We start from the raw sequence: 17,873 nt of genomic DNA on the forward strand, positions 1-17,873 counted from the left end.
AACCGTGGGTGAATCTCGCTTTGAGGATTCCGGCTGCAGACTCCAAAAGAAAGGATTTGTTATCTCGCAACCCATTTAAGCACCCCAGAGACTCCTGCCTGGCTGACGCTTCGTGGGCGTCCCTGAAGCACTGCACCCTGACCTGTCCGTGGAGACGCAAGGCCTGCAGGTTTTTATGAACTTCATCTTCTGAAGGCCAGATATGACTGACGTAGTCTTGACTAGAACTATCTAGTCTAGTATGGTAACTAAGCAGTTTACGCTCAAAGTGGGAACTTTTGTCATTTTTGTGTGCAGTATGTATCAGATTTTCATGAATCTTCTTTCTGAAGGTGCATTCACACTGACAGCAAATAAACTAAAAATATTGTCTTGGTATTGATTCTTAAAATCCCAAGAACAAATCCCCCCCACCCCTCCAGATCAACTAGAATAGTTATCACGATTCCTGAGTAAATGACTCTTAAGAACCAGTTCTTTTTGGTGAATCAAAAACATTGAGGGCAACCCAGTATAGTCTGATTCACAAACAGTTGACTCTTGTGAACTGACTCTTTTTTTTAGTCAATCAAGAGCATGCTATGCAACCAGTGTAGTGCAATTCATTAACTGTTATGAATCAATTATTTTTAGTCAATCAAAAACATACTAGGCAAGCATTGTAGTATTGTTCATGAACAAATTATTCTTATGAATCGATTCTTATTAGTGATTCAAAAACATTGAGCACAACCCACAAAACAAATGATTCTTATGAACAGAATCTTTTTAGGAAATGAAAACAATGAGTACTAGAAACTAGTGCAGTGTAATTTAAAAACACATGGTGCTTATGAACCATTTTATCATTAAATAAAAAAAAAATAATAATAAAAAAAAGCATAACACACAGTATAGTCCATTTCACAAACAAATGACTATTATGGTCCAATTCCTTTAGTGAATTAAAAACATGAAACACAACAAGTGTAGCTCAATTCACAAGTTATTCTTACGGACCAAAGCTTTTAATCAAAAAAACATCCCAATTCACTAAGAAATGCTTTTTGAAACAAATGCTAGGCAACCAGTGTAGTCCAATTCACATGAAGTGATTCTTATGAACTCAGAAGCATACCAAACAAGAAGTGTAGTCAGATTCACGAAGAATGACTCTTATGAGCCAGACCTTTTTGGTGAATCAGAAACGCATCCTGCAATCAGTGTTGTCCAATTCACAAACAAATGATTCTTATTAACTGATTCTTGAAGTGAGTCACAAACATACAGTAGCAGGTAACCATGTAGTTCAATTTACAAACAAATATTTTGTGAGCTGATTCTTTTAATGAATCATTATAAAGATCCATTTGGAGTCATTAGACCAGTTTTTACAATTATTATTATTATTATTTATTTTTTGGGTATAATTTGTTTCATATGTACGTGAATGGACAACATGTACAAAATGGACATTTTAACCAAGAGGCGTTCAAATGATTCTGAAAGGATTGTAATTGTATTTGAATCAAATTCAGATATCTGTATTGCTACACAGCCCTGCTGTGTAATAGCAGATGTTTAATATTCTTTGGTTGTTGGTCAGTTGGTCAATTGTTGTGCCGTCCCCAGAGCAGATTAGTTCCAGAAGATGACTGGCGTGATGTTTATATTTCTTTCAGCCAGCGGCTCAAAAAATCTCCATAATCTGGCACGCTGACACATATGTCTGATAACAGCTCGTGACTCTCAGCCGCGCTGACCCTTGTGTCAGACGTGTTAGAACTTGCATTTTTAATGTTTTTTTCTTTAATAAGCTCCTTAGGATGGAGGGAGGCAGTAGTGGTCAGTCTTCTTTGTGAGCTGTGCTGTCAGATTCACTCTTAAAACCTATTAGAATCAGTCAAGCGTCCTGATTAGATGAAGAAATGAAGCAGAGATGAGTCTGTGTGTTGCTTTAGAAGGACACGTCATGGACATCAGGTTTCTTCGGGCATAAAATAAGAGTTTGATGTACTGTGTAGGCATACTTCAGCTTGTAAAGGCCACAGACATTTTATTTAACAAAAACCACCTCCTGTTTACTGTATGTGTATCTATTTAGTAGTGTTCTGTTTAGCTATTTATCTATATATCATTTATATTATATTAATCTTTGTGTATGTATATTAATGTATATCTATCTATATCTATCTATATATGTGTGTGTGTGTATATATATATATATATATATATATATTATACACACACTACAGAATTGTAATTTGTAAAGAGTAATGTAATCTCCCAAAATGTAATGTGACTACTTTTAGATTACTTTTGATTTAACTCTTATGTTATAACCTAGAGAACTCTTTTTTTTTTTTTTTTTTTTTCCATTTTATCATATTTTTTTGCTTAGAAAACTTCTTCTTATTATCAAAGAATATGATTTAATATATTATTCTTGTAGCTGGAACAGAAAAGACTGAGTAACATGCTTTTGGTCCAAGAAACCTTGAATAACATTATAAGCTGACTTCAAGAGAAGATAATAAAATTAAAATGAAGGATGTGGCCTTTTTATGCGTCCATGTGCTCCAGAAATCTAGGTTGCAGTGCAGGACATGTGTCTGTGTGTGTGTCTGGATGTTGTTCAGCAATCAGCCGCAGAAATGGATGTTGTCCGTTGCTTTGAAGTTGCCGTAGAGCCGGGCTCTTCCCTCTCGGATGATGGAGAGAGCCAGAAAACAACTTACCCATTAACAGAGGCAGAAACCGGGCCGCCATCAGCTCACCCTGCCTCTCTCTCTCTCTCTCTCTCTCTCTATCTGCTCTTCCTCGCACGCTCACAGCCGTGTAATTGCATTTTTGGGGGGCAGACGCTGGAATGTGGCGAGATGTAAAAATTGTGGCTCCCTTCTCCTGATGGCAGCGCTTTCATATCTGAATGCTGGAGAAGAGATGAAATTAATTGGCTCACAGTCTTATGGTGATGTCGTAGATCTCCAGGCAGCCTGGGTCTAAATGATAGAGGCGGCAGAACCCACTGCGGACACCAACATTATGTAAAACCTCCAGAAAAAAACGAGCTTTGAAAGAAATGACAGAAGCCGTGTGATCTCATCGCATGGCATCTTGGGATCTGCATGATTTGTGCGTCCCGTCATGCCCAGACCAGAATGTCCTTTAGCACACATGGCATGTGTGGACTCATTCCACGTTTTTCGTGATCTTAAAAAAACCTTTTGATGTGAGGTCTTCTGCTTAAGTGCCTGAAGTAAGTTGTTTAGATAAATGTGTATGATTTTTTTTTTTATTACCTTTTTATTTATTATTTATAAAGTAATTATTTATCATTATTAATAAAAAATAAATAATTCTATTAATGTATGTATTTATGTAAGTGTGTGAATATATATATATATATATATATATATATATATATATATATATAATATAAATAATAATATAATATAAAATATACATATACACACACATACATACATACATACATATACATACATACATACATACATACATACATACATATACATGGAGAAAACTTGGAACAGTGGTGAACCTTCCCAGGAGTGGCCGGCCTACCAAAATTACTCCAAGAGCACAAAGACGACTCATCCAGGAGGTCATAAAAGAACCCAGAACAACATCTAAAGAACTGCAGGCCTCACTTGCCTCAATTAAGGTCAGTGTTCATGATTCAACAATAAGAAAGAGACTGGGCAAAAACATGGGAGAGTTCCAAGGCAAAAGCCATTGCTGACCAAAAAGAACACAAAGGCTCATCTCACATTTGCCAAAAAATATCTTGATTATCCCCAAGACTTTTGGGCAAATATTCTGTGGACTGATGCGACAAAAGTTGAACTTTTTGGAAGGTGTGTGTCCCGTTACATCTGGCGTAAAACCAACACAGCATTTCATAAAAAGAAGATCATACCAGCAGTCAAACATGGTGGTGGTAGTGTGATGGTCTGAGGCTGCTTTGCAGCTTCAGAACCTGGATGACTTGCCATAATTGATCGAACCATGAATTCTGCACTCTATCAGAAAATCCTGAAGGAGAATGTCTGGCCATCAGCTTGTGACCTCAAGCTCAAGTGCACTTGGGTTATGCAGCAGGACAATGATTCCAAACACAGCAGCAAGTCCACCTCTGAATGTCTTAAGAAAAACAAAATGAAGGTTTTGGAGTGGCCAAATCAAAGTCTGGACTTAAATCTGATTGAAATGCTGTGGCATGACCTTAAACAGTCCATTCATGCTCGAAAACCCTCCAATGTGGCTGAATTAAAACAATTCTGCAAAAAAAGAGTGGGCCAAAATTCCTCCACAGCGATGTGAAAGACTCATTGCCAGTTATCACAAACGCTTGATTGCAGTTGCTGCTGCTAAGGGTGGCACAACCAGTTATTAGGTTTAGGGGGCAAGCACTTTTTCACACAGGGCCATGTGGGTTTGGATTTTGTTTTCCCTTCATAATAAAAAAACTTCATTTAAAAACTGCATGTTGTGTTTACTTGTGTTATCTTTGATTAATATTTAAATTTGTTTAATGATCTGAAACATTAAAGTGTGACAAACATGCAAAAAAAGAAAAAATCAGGAAGGGGGCCAACACTTTTTCACACACACATACATATATACATATATACATATACACACACTCACTCTCTCTCTCTCTCTCTCTCTCTCTCTCTCTCTCACTCACTCACTCACTCACTCACTCACTCACTCACTCACATGAAAATATACTGAATGTATATATCCAAATAAGGAATATATAAAATGGAAATGTATATATTAATAATATTAAATGTTTTTAAATGAACATTTTCAGTATTTATAATATTTTTTAGTTTATTTTAATATTTATTTTTTACAAATATAAGGAACAAATACATATGTATACAAATGTATGTGTATATTCATTTAGTTTTTTGCTCTAAAATAAAATAACTCTAAAATAACTAAAACTAAAATAAAAAATGAATAATGAAAACTATTGAAAAATACTGAAAACTATAGATGTATTAAAAATAATAATATAAATGACAAAAACACAATAAAATAAAAGAAATGTAACAAATTAAAACGAGAAAGTAAATATAAAACTGAAAAATTTATTAAAATGAATAGTATCTCAGTGATACTAAAATAACACTGATCTATATGATAAATTTGTAGAAAATCTACCAGGTTTCATATTTTTATATTCACTCTAGCTAGCACCTATTTTATGATAATTTTGCCCGAAACTGGTTAGTTTTGCATATTTTCATGTATATTCACTTTTTTTTTAACTATCAAAAACAGTTTTTTTTTTTTCAGTTTTTTCAAGTTATAGCTACTTTGTATTTAAATAATACATATTTATTAATCACTTTATAAATGTATGAACATATTTAAAGATTTTTTTTCGAATCTGTTGAATTGACATTTTAACTTTAGTTGAGTAATTTTTTTTAACTCGTGTATATAAAGATAATTTTTCAAGTCTGTTGAATTTGCATAGTTTTAAACTTTAGTTGAGTCATTTTTAATAGTTTGATATTTTAGAAATGACAAAACCTGCTCATTTAAGCTCGGTCTGTTTTGTTTTTATATAATTTTACCAAAAGTGTTTTAGACTTGCATATTTATATATTTTCACACTCTAGTTGAGTCACTTTGGATATGTTTTGAAGCAGCTTATTGTTTTGCTCGTATTTTGTATAATTTCCTCCAAAAACTCATGTATTTACCTATTTTAGTCGAGTCACTTTTGCTAGCTAGAAGGGCATGTTGATGTTTTCTAAATTATTTAGCACTGCGTTCAAGCTGCAGCTAGCTCATGCTTCATGATACATTTGCCGAAACGACGATCCTCATTAATCCAGCATTGAGAGATAATTTTCTTTAAGTGATGAAGCAATTAGTGCAATCTGCAGTTCATTAATAATTAGCAGGGCGAATAAATGAAACGGGAAGACAAATATTTGACATGTCATCCGAAAGTGCAACAGTAAATGAGCGCGTGTGAGAAATAGAAATGGCCATGTGTGCCCGCGACCCGATTGGCTGCGTTCTCTTGGCTCCGGCCGTCCTCTCATCCATCTTTATCACTCGCCAGACTGTCTCACCTCCAGACGAGGCTGTGCTCATTGCTGATCTCTCCGACAGTCACCTCCTACATACACACACACTTTTAGCTGACTTGTATGCGCTCGAGTGTTAATTAGACTTGGAGCTGAGAGACACAGAAATGTTATCTACTTCCTGTCTCTGTCTTTCGGCCGCGGTCTCTTGAGAAGGGGGCGGTGTTTGCCAGGGTTGTGGAGGGTATCGGTGCCAGCTGTCGGATCTGTGGAGTGCCGCCAAGCACTGATTTCTCTGTGCCCGCTCGTACAGCCCCGGCGTTGGGTTTGTTTATTTATCCATTTGCGTTCAGGAGCGCAGGATGTTGAAGTGGGCATCTGTTGCATCTCTCTCGCTCTGCCCTCTACGGTTTGTTTTAGGCGGGAAAGGGATGCTGGGTAACGAAGGCCGCGCCCGTTTGGCAGAGCGCTGACGTCCGTCGCTCATCTCCCGGGAACGGTGGCAAGGTCAGGCACGGCGGAACGGAAAGAGCTCAGGCGTGCAGTCTGTGCCTTCCGCGTCCGGAGCGTTAAATATGGATCAGATTCAACACACACACACACACACACTTCTCACTCATGTGGATGAATTAGATGCACATAATTATGCATTTTAATTAAGATTTAACTACATTTGGCATGTTTTTCTTGTAGTTTCCTTTCACAAAATTTTGTCTATTTGTGTAGCGCTTTGTATGTTAATGGTTGGCTCTGAAGTCATCTATGGAAACTTATTTATTTAGTACTTGCAGTTAACTACTAAAATTAACAACTTTTACTTAAGTGAAAATTGTAGGATGTATCTTTCTCCTGAATTCATATGAAGCCACTCAAAATATAAGGAAGAAATATGAATATGGAAGAAATTATTTTTTAATTTATTTTATTTGCTTATATTTTATGTTTATAAAATAAGACATTAATATAAAATGTAATTAATAATGTGTACATTTTATGGAATCAATATTATTTTATTATTTGTAAAATATAAGGAATAAATAAATAATTATTTTATATTTATTTGTTTATTCATCATATTTTAATGAATATTTTATTAAATGGCTCTTTATTCATTGATCTATTCATATTTGTTTGTTTATTTGTTAATACATATATATTTAAATTATAGTAATAGTAACACAAAGAAATAATGGTAACACTTTACAATAAGGTGTCATTTGTTAACATTAGTTAATTTATTAACTAACATAAACAAACAATGAGCAATGCATTTATTACACTATTTATTAATCTTTGTTAACGTTAGTTAATGAAAATACAGTTGTTCATTGTTTATTTATGTTACTTCTCAGTGCATTAATTAATGTTAACAAACACAACTTGTGATTTTAATAATGCATTAGTAAATGCTGAAATGAATATTAGCTAAGATTAATAAATGCTGTAGAAGTATTGTTCATTCTTAGTTCATGTTAACTAATGTTGCTAACTAATGTTAACTAATGAACCTTATTGTAAAGTGTTACCGAAATAACTATTACTATTATATTAACTATTACTATATACCAACATGTATATTTATCTGATAAATATAGTAATAGTAACAAACTATATAAACAAACAATAAATAATAAGAAATATCCAAATATAAGCAAAATAACATTGTGAATATTGTGTATACACAATAACAATGTGTATATTTATCTGATACATGTAGTAATAGTAACAAACTAAATAATAATAATAATAATAATAATAATAATAAAAGTATTTTATTTAAATTACTATTTATTTAATTGTTATTATTTAAACTGTTGTTGTTGTTGTTGTTATTATTTGTAAAAATATTAATATTTACTATATTATTATATTATCTATCTTTAATGGTCTGTATTTATTTATGTAGCAGTTTATATATTAATGAATGGCTCTGAAGTTGTGTACTATGGAGAATGACGTCCCAGCATACTTTGTGTTCGGAGTGTGTTGAGATCACTAGCCCATAGCATGAGCCGAAGCAAACACCGCTAATTATTCACGTCTCTCTCTCTCTCCTGCACTCTCAGTGAACTCTTGTCCTCGGTGAGACCTGCATCAGCTGACGGAGCCTCAGCGCGAGTGTGTTTCCAGTTATAGCCAGACGTTTGTTGGCAGAAAATAGCTGCTGTAGTGTTTTGACTGCCTTTGGATTTCAGCCTGCTTTGTAGCAGAAAAGATTTGACTCTTTATACGCTCAGTAGCGGAGTAAGAGAGGCCAGCAGACCGTCACCTCCAGGGCCGCATCTGGGGAACGTGACGAGTCCCGAGTGGAAACGATGAGCAATTCCATGCCATTGGAGGCCGCAGGGGGTCAGATGGTTTTTCGTGCAGGAGATATCCTGACCGATGGGCTGGAATGAAACAGAAACTCTCGGTGAACATTGCGCTGGGGATTTGTTTCTTTGCACACATCCATTCGCACACAAACTTTCCAAGCAGCGAGTGAGTTTTTCTGCTGCTTGTATAACTGTGAGAGAACATGAACCATCTGCTGGATTTCTGTCCTGACATACGGCTGAACATTTATTCCATAAATATACGCATAGCATGTGGTGTGTTTAGATTTGAGGTTCAATTAGGCAGTGCTGGTTAAAGGCTTTTGAAGAACTTTGCACTAACGTTATTTGAGAAACTTTTCAATAAGTTTATGAACTTTATTTAGGAGTATTTTACTGTTGATTTTTGCTGTTTTTCTTTCATTTAGTTTACCCCTTCCTGATACAGACTTTCAATTTTAGGGTTTGTTTGCATGACAATAGAAAATGTTTTTCTTTGTGTTTTTGTAAAGTTTTGCATACAGACAACAACTTTATCAAAATGATCCGCAAAAATGACTAAAAATGCCAGGCCAGTAGATGGCGATGTCACTTTGTGGCACTACGTCGCCATTTTCACACTTTTGCATAGTAGCACGGAGTATTGTTTTAAAAAAATTGCACTTTGAAACCCGTTTTCAGGCCGTTTTCAAACCCGATTTCAGGCCCCCAAAACGCTATCATGATGTAAACGAATGGCCAAAACACACGAAAAGTTTTCTGTTTTTAGTTGAAAACAGTGTCGTTAAAACACAACTGTTATTAAATAAGCATTCATTTTTATTGATGAAATATATTAATATATAAATACATAAACATACAAATAGATTATTCCGTTGTTTAATATTTATATATCTATTTATTGAAATAAATACTTATTATTTATGTATAAATTATATGAATATGTAAACAAATTTTAAAATTGTATGTTTCTCCTAATACTTATTTTTATTTAAATAAAATTAAATGCATTTAAATTAAACAAATTCATTTATTTAATAATTTATTCATTTATAGCTGTTATTGAATAAGCATTTATTTTATTTATAAAATAAATGAATATATAAATGCATAAATGTACAAATTAATTATTCTATTTTGTTTAATATTTATTTATTATTTATTTTTGTTATTGAATCATACAATTAATTCATATTCATATATTTTATGAATAAAAATATTTATTCCTCATATTTATTAAATACATTTAAATTAAACAAATGTTTTACTGATTGATTAATTGATTGATTGCACTATTTTCAGTATACTTGCCAGTAACACCCATGAAGGTAAGGTGAACAGAGGAAAATTTACTAATAGTAAATATTATATGTGAAATATATTTTACAATATTTTTATATTACTGAATTTCTGAAATATTTCATATGGATTGCAAGTTCACCTGCCAGTGTTGCCAAGTTAATTTTAGATTCTGTGAAGACTCTGCTTCATCTGAAGTGTTATTTTCTGTTGTGCTATAGAGTTCATGAATTTGCTCTGGATAGAGGGGTTTCTATCTTCTTCCAGTGAAGGTTTAGCACCATGTGTCTCTGCTCAGCCATTCACCTCACAAACCTTTGTGGTTGAATCTCACATCACCTCAGCATCACTGACCAGCGTTTCCTCAGGTAAAACCAAACAAACGAGAAACAGGCCAGAATCTGGATTTATATATCTTATGTTCCCTTCTGAGACCAAAACTATCTTTATGTTTGCAGTTTCAGAGTAAACCGAGCAGGAACATGGTTTGAGGGAAGCGTCTGTCTCGCTGACAGCATCAAACCTCTGGCTTTACTCGCATGGACACTAGCACACTTCTCCAGCTCAGTTACACACTACATCTGAATCCCAATACATAAACCAGCACTCAAATAGTATGAGAGGTTAGCATAGTAAAGGTTTCCAGTGGTTTCCTTTGGGATTCAGATTCCATTTCCTAAATGGGTCTGTTAATGATTTTTGTAGTGCTTTTGAGGTAGAAATATTTGTAAACGAGTATGATTCCTTTGCGAAATAATGGGATAATTTCCCATCAACTACAAGATCTCGTGAGCCTTAAGAACAAAACACAATAAGTTGCAAGATGCGTGTTTGATTCACTGAAAAGAAATGTCTATAACTATACTGTTTGTGGAGTATGTTTTTGATTCACTAATAAGAACCAGTTTGAGAGTCATTTTGTTTTTTGCTTAAAGGGTTAATTCACCCAAAAAATTAAAATTCTGTCATTAATTACTAGGGATGCACCAATACCGATACTGGTATCGGGTATCGGGCCCGATACTGAGCTCCTGTACTTGTACTCGTACTCGTTAAAATGCCCCGATACCAAGCGCCGATACCTCACAGCATGTGATAAGTGTCATATTCCGACAAAGAAACAGGACAACATGCAGCAGAATGGAGTTATTAGAGATTAAGGACGTCTACGAAGCAGATGTATGCAATGAATAATGTTAAACATTCAGTATTAATGCCTTTATAGCTGATGTGCGCGAACTGAAAAGCAAAGCGCTGAGTGGATTGAGCGCGCGGCGGCGCAGATGCGCGAGCTTGTCGAGTGAATATACTTTTCTCAGACATCACTGGAACATTTGTAGTTCGGTCGGATATGTCAAAAACAAGCAAGCAAAACAATGCACAAGTTACTTAACGGTAGGGAGGGAGAGAGAGAGCGCGCGCGCACTTCTGTGATCTTTGTTGATGTTCGCTCACATAGCATGCATCACTTGGATTAAAACTGAATCGTAAATGTAAGACAATTTATAGGGGCATTCACTATAAAATAAATAATTTATTTTCAACCTTAAGCATACACGACATTCTGGCGAAAGTGAAACTAGCAGCCTGTGTGAAATGCACTAGGCTGTACTGTCCCTCTCATTCTGCACCAGTACAAATACGTGCGCGTTGTGCATGTTTTGCTTGCTTCATGAGTGTTTCTGCATTAGAAAGAAAAGCAAAGAAAAACGCGACTTCTATTTCTGAAAATATCACAGTTAGGAGATTTATAAAGAGTGGTTCCCTGCATTATTACAGCAAAACACGTGATTTTAGCAGGTCTAATGCAATTGAATTAAAGATGATGTACCATAGAGCAAAAAAAAAAAATTAACAGTGAGAGTAACAAAAACTTGTAAAATACATTTTAATGTGCATAATTAAGTGTGAAAATAACCGAAGGATATACAGTCAGACCAAATATAATTTTTGATATTTTTTACTAGTGGGTGCAGGACACTATAGTTAATTTATGTAAGTGAGGATAGCAAAATAAAGTAAACTGTGACATATTATATCCAAAAATTCTTCATACAGTGGACTACCAATAAAAATTATTCAGACCGAGTCTGGGAAAAAAACTGAAGTTCAGGTTTGCATGAACCTGGTGGACAGCATGCCCAGGAGACTACAGGCTGTCATTAAGGATAAGGGTGGCCTGACAAAGTATTGATAGTTGTGTAAATATTGTCATACTAACAGCTGTCTGAATAATTTTGATTGATTGTAATGCATCACATACCTTTCTATCAAAGTTATCTGATATTATCGAGCTGAATTTGTTCTGACACAGTTTAACTCTGAGTTCTTGTCATATTTTACTACCATAAGCTACAGCGAATAAACTGATAATGTGAGAAATGTTGAAGGTGTTTGAATAAATTTTGGTTTGACTGTATCTATTTGATAAATTAAGTTAACCAACTAACATTATACATACTCTGTTGGTTTCTGTACCCAATATTTAAAAAATGTACAAATGCAATGAAAATATCGGTATCGGTACTCGGTATCGACAAGTACCAAAAATAAAAGTATCGGTATCGGGCGAGTACTGGAAAAAGTGGTATCGGTGCATCCCTATTAATTACTCACCCTCATGTTGTTTCAAACCCGTAAGACCTTCGTTCATCTTCGGAACACAAATTAAGATATTTTTGCTGAAATCCGAGAGCTTTCTGACCCTCCATAGACGGCAAGGATGTTACCACGATCAACGCGTACTGTCTTCCGCCATTTTGGAGAGTACCCCAGAACATAATCAACATAATGAGCGTTTTTTACGTTCAGCTTGTCTCGTGCTGTCTCGTGAACGTAAACAATGCTGATTACGTTGATTATGTTCTGGGGTACTCTCCAAAATGGTGGAAGATGGTAACTCGGGGAGAAGAATTGTTGAATAAATTGTTATTATTGTTTTCATTGCGCACAAAAAGTATTCTCGTAGCTTCGTAAAATTACGGTTGAACCTCTGATGTCACATGGACTATTTTACCGATCGCCTTGCTACGTTTCTGTGCTCATGATAGTATCTTTGCTGTCTTTGCAGGGTCAGAGAGCTCTCGAATTTCATCAAAAACATCTTAATTTGTGTTGTGGAGTGCAAGGCAGACGAGTTTTTATTTTATTTTTAAGTAATTTAGCTAGATGCTAATGCTTACATACAAACAAAACGTGGGGTCTGAAATATCAAATGCATTATGCTGCGGCAGTGTGTACTAACATTGGCGTACCGCAGGAGTTTTCAACAGGGGGTCCGCAGCGGTACCGCAGGGGTCCGTCAATGATTAAACAGAAATACAATATTAAATTAACTTCAACCAAATGCTAAATCTTGCATTGTGTCGATCACATTAAAATGTATGAATTCAAATTAAAATGTACAAGTCTATAAATCAATTCTGATTATTTGAATGACTTTGCCATGTTAGCATCATAACAAAATATCCAAATATGCTAGTATATATTATAGGTCAGGCATGAAATATATTCAGCTTTATGCGACATGTACGTAATAAATACTCAAAAGTATGTCTGTTTTTGAGGTTTAACCTGGAAGTCTGAGGTTGGAATACGATTTTGGTTTTGTCATATAACCGTAATATTTACTCATGACCTTCAGAAAGCATATTCATGTGGCAGCTGCCGTTTTGTAACATGAAAACTTGATTGTTTTAAACTCTGAAGGATTTTGACGGAGACTGACGTTTGTCTTTCCGGCAGAGCTGAAAGGAAACATCTAGCGAGAAGACGCCTTGAGTTTTTTTCTCTTTTGCTGTCTTCTGTCATTCTCTGTCACCCACATTCACTCGTCTCTGCTATAACATCGCTTGTCTCTTCTGTGAGAAATGTCTGCGTGTTGCCGTCTGGTGTAACTCTGTGTCCTCGGAGCCCGGGAGATTTGGGGATATGTGTGTTGAGGGGGGAGAAAAAAGAAATGGCTTTCAATTCTTTTGTCTTCAAATTAAATTCTCCTGACTTTTCCCTCTTCTCTGACATGCTGATTAATTCCAGCATGTTGTCTCTTTACATTAGGGCGTGAGCGGACTGGACCACGGCTTAGCAAACCAATCTCATCCTGTTGCCATGGGAGCGCTTTCCTCGCACCGTTGGTATCTAGAGCTTGGCCCATCACCAGATCGACCGCGCACCAACTTCCTGTTCCTTCTGTGAGGGCTGTGAAAGAGCTCAGATGGAGCTTTTCGCTCTGATTCTGGTCTGCTTGTAGTTTATCTGCAGCAGGGTTATTATAGTTAACTAAAACTTTTAAAAATATCACTTCAAATAAAATAAATGTTAACTGAAAAATCAAATATGAAAAAAAAACCTATTTAATTTCAGCTAGTTGCTACGCGTCATTTCTCATTTTCATTTAGTTTAACTTGATGTAGTAAAATAACTAAAACTAAAACTGAAAATAAATAAATACTTTTTTTTTTTTTAAATTATAAAATTGAAAACACACACAAAATTGAAAATGGGAAATATAAACTAAGTATCTCAGTAATACTAAAATTACAGTGGTGCATTGCTGCCACATACATATTATTTTTCTATAATTATGCTGTTGTTAAAATGACAACATTTTCTCATAATAAGATTTTTTTTTTTAAACTACATTTTCTTGTAATAACGAGATGCTATCTTGTTTAAACAAAATATTTTCTTGTAATAATGAGATGTCATGTCGTTTAAATGAAATATAAGATCTTGTTATTATGAGAAAATGTTGTTTAAGCAATACAATTTTCTCATAATAATAAAAAACAAGTTTTAAGAAACATTTCATTTTAACAACATAGCGTCTCATTATTATTAAATATATCAATTTAAGTACATCTTGTATATTTTGTTTAAATGAAACAGCATCTTGTTATTACAAGAAAATATAGTTTAAAACGACATATAATCTCATTATGAGAAAATACATTGTTTTAACAACATTTTATGACTAGGAGAAAATATGTTGTTTTAACAACAAAAATGTTATTTAACAACAGCAACTCATTATTACAAGAAAATATATTGTTTTAAGTATATAACATCTCATTATTACGAGGAAATGTATTGTTAAAATGACATAACATTTCATTATTATGATATAATTGAGTAGAAAAAATATGTGGTAACAATACGCCACCACATAAAAAAAAAACATTAACATACAACACAGTATATTGTGGTATTTCATATTGGCAGGTGCAGAGAAAACAGGGAAAATCATATAATAGACACTTTGAGAGAGATATGACATCTGCAAACGGTCCTTCAATCCGTCAAACAATCTTTCATAATGCTTTTGTCCTTTTAAAGGTGCTATAAGGAATGGCTTTAATATCACAGATAAAACGTCTCCACTACCTGATAGATATCACTGAAATAGGACTGTCGAGACATCAGATCCATCTCTGTGACAGATCCAGATGCTGTGAAAAGATGATAAAAAGGATTTGGGGAGTGGCCAGAAGTCTTAGCCAATCAGAAACAGTCTCTGCCTGCCAATCATGTTGCATGTTCAAGATTAAGAATGGCAGTTCTTAAGGAATGTAACATTTCTGCTTCTATTAATGAGCCTTTAGTACCTGTATTTTGAAGAAGAAATATTTAGGTAATGAAGTGTGATTGCATTGCCAAATGATGGAATCGTTTCCCATCAACTACACGAAGTACACAATGATTTAAGTCTCAAAGTCTTAAGTACAAAACAAAGACAGAAAGATACATGTGTTTGATTCACTAAAAACAAATGACTGATAGGAGTCGTGTTTTTCATTGACTTTCAAAAGAAGTATGTTGTTTGGCAGTCAGCTGGTCTGCACTGGTCACACTGTATGCGTTCAGAGTCATTTGTTTGGGAATCATTTGGTCTGCATTGGTTGTGCTGTACAATATTTGTATGATTTGCTGAAAAGAACTGGTTAATAAGAGAGATTTGTTCAGGAATCATTTGGTCTGAACCTTTTTGTGCTGTATGTGTTTAGAATCACTTCAGAGAAAAATTAGGAAAATCATTTGCTCTGCGTGTTTTGTTTCAGTTCCTTATAAAGAACTGGCTCATAAGAGTCATTTGTTCAGGAATAGGTTGGTTTGCACTGGATGCGCTGTATGGTTTTGATTCACTAATATCTTTTTTGAGCTACGCTTGATAGCGGTGTGTAGCTTATAGCTCTAATATATTTAACTTTTTTTTATTTTTGTCTTTTTGAACAACAGATATTTTGAGACCAAACGATAGGACAACATAAGAGAACGGGACCAGAAGACAACACAAGCTGGACTCGAATTCACCACGCCACTTCTCCACCTGAGCTCTACATTAATGCGCCAAGTTGCTTCAACCCTTTACAACACCGCAAACAGCCTGCAGGTAAAAGATGAATTATGCTTTGTTTTTGCCAAGAATTAATTGTGAGTTATTCTATAGTGAAGATTTTTGTATTTCTATCTTTATAAATGCTATAAACACAGTTAAAGGAATAGTTCACCTAAAACTGAAAATTTGCTTAAAATGTATTCACCCTCAGGCCATCCAAGATGTAGATGAGTTTGTTTCTTCATCAGAACAGATTTGGAGAAAAATTACATCAGTTGCTCACCAATGGATGTGAATGGGTGCCGTCAGAATGAGAGTCCAAACAGCTGATAATAACATCACAATAATCCACAAGTAATCCACACCACTCCAGTCTGTCTTGTGAAGGGAAAAGTTGCATGTTTGTAAGAAACAAATCCATCAATAAGATGTTTTAACTTTAAACTGTTGCTTCTGACCAAAATGTGAGTCCATAAGCTGTAATAATGCTCCTTCCAGTGAAAAATTCCACTGTTTAGATTTGTTTACTTAAGTTTTGGACTGTTTTTGCTTGTCAACGGTCCTTGATCTGTGCGTATCTCTCATGACTTTTAGACTAGAGAAAGCAATATTATGGATAGAGGTTAGTGGATTTGATGTTAAAAATATTATAAAAATGCATTTGTTTATTAAAAACACAGCTTTTTCCTTTCACAAGATGTTAAGTGATGGACTGGAGTGGTCTGGATTATTTGTGGATTATTGTGATGTTTTTATCAGCTGTTTGGACTCTCATTCTGACGGCACCCATTCACTGCAGAGCATCCATTGGTGAGCAAGTGATGTAATGCTACATTTCTCCAAATCTGTTCTGATAAAGAAATATACTCATCGACATCTTGGATGGCCTGAGGGTGAATACATTTTCAGCAAATGTTCATTTTTGCATGAACTATTCCTTTAAGCCACGTATGGTAAAATCACCGTAATGCTCAGCCTCAGGTGGCTTATTGGTTTACTCTGACCCGCCCGTCACCATCTGGCCCGTGTCCCCGTGATGCCGTCTCCTCCGGTGTTGTATCGGAGATGCCCATCGACATGCCCCTCTTAATCAGCGCACCTGTCCAAACAGATGTCCATGGGGATTTTGTTTATTGATCGCGTGTGCCGCTCGACCGCCTCCACAGGAGCCACAGGATGAACTCCTGGGGTCTCAAGAGAGGAAATGAGAAATCGTTCTAGCTCATATCATTTGTTTTTTTTTTAATATCTGATAAGCTTGCATGTGCTGGCTTTGTGTTTTATTTGTGCGGATCAGGGCTGACTCAGGCTGGGCTCCGCAGCTGTTTCTCAGGTACAGTCCAGCAGCCTTGAGCGAGAGGAAGCTTTGACAAAATGCTTCAGACGCATTGTGAGAGTGAAATCTGTCTGTTTGCTCCTGTTCGCTCTGTATTCAGGTCTCAAGGTGATGCACCTGTTGGCCGTCTGGAGCGATTCTCACAGTGAGGGTTTCTGTCAGGAGACACACTGTCTTCAGGCGAAGGCCTGTTAGTTTGGAGGTGGGATTCTCGATTTGAGCTCTGGGTTCAGTAGTGGTTAAAGTCAACATGAAACCGCATATGCAACTCATTTTAATGCTGTAGTGTGATGCATTTCTGGTTTATTAGGAATTTGATGGTGGAAAATGAGTTTTGCACATGTGAATGGAGCGAAAGTGAGTTTGTAGCTGGTAAAACATTTATGGTTTTAGCTGTATTATTTACAAAAATATTGACGAAACTGTTAGATGTCAAAGGTTCTATTTTTGTTCAATTGCAAATTTTTTTGGGTTAGAAAACAAGATAAGAAAAGAAAAAGATGAATTCATTTAATGATAACTGTAATTAAACA

General features: G+C 35.2%; 1 protein-coding gene across 1 annotated transcript in view; it reads left to right on the forward strand.

Annotated features, from left to right (window-relative positions):
- Positions 1 to 17,873, forward strand: part of plxnb2b (plexin b2b) — a 202,569-nt gene that overhangs the window by 77,449 nt on the left and 107,247 nt on the right. The window contains 1 exon segment of the mRNA XM_058766494.1: positions 15,905 to 16,058. The gene's annotated coding sequence lies outside the window, so the exon portion shown is untranslated.

Source organism: Onychostoma macrolepis, chromosome 25 (genome assembly GCF_012432095.1).
Source record: "Onychostoma macrolepis isolate SWU-2019 chromosome 25, ASM1243209v1, whole genome shotgun sequence".
In the NCBI taxonomy this organism is placed as follows: domain Eukaryota; kingdom Metazoa; phylum Chordata; class Actinopteri; order Cypriniformes; family Cyprinidae; genus Onychostoma; species Onychostoma macrolepis.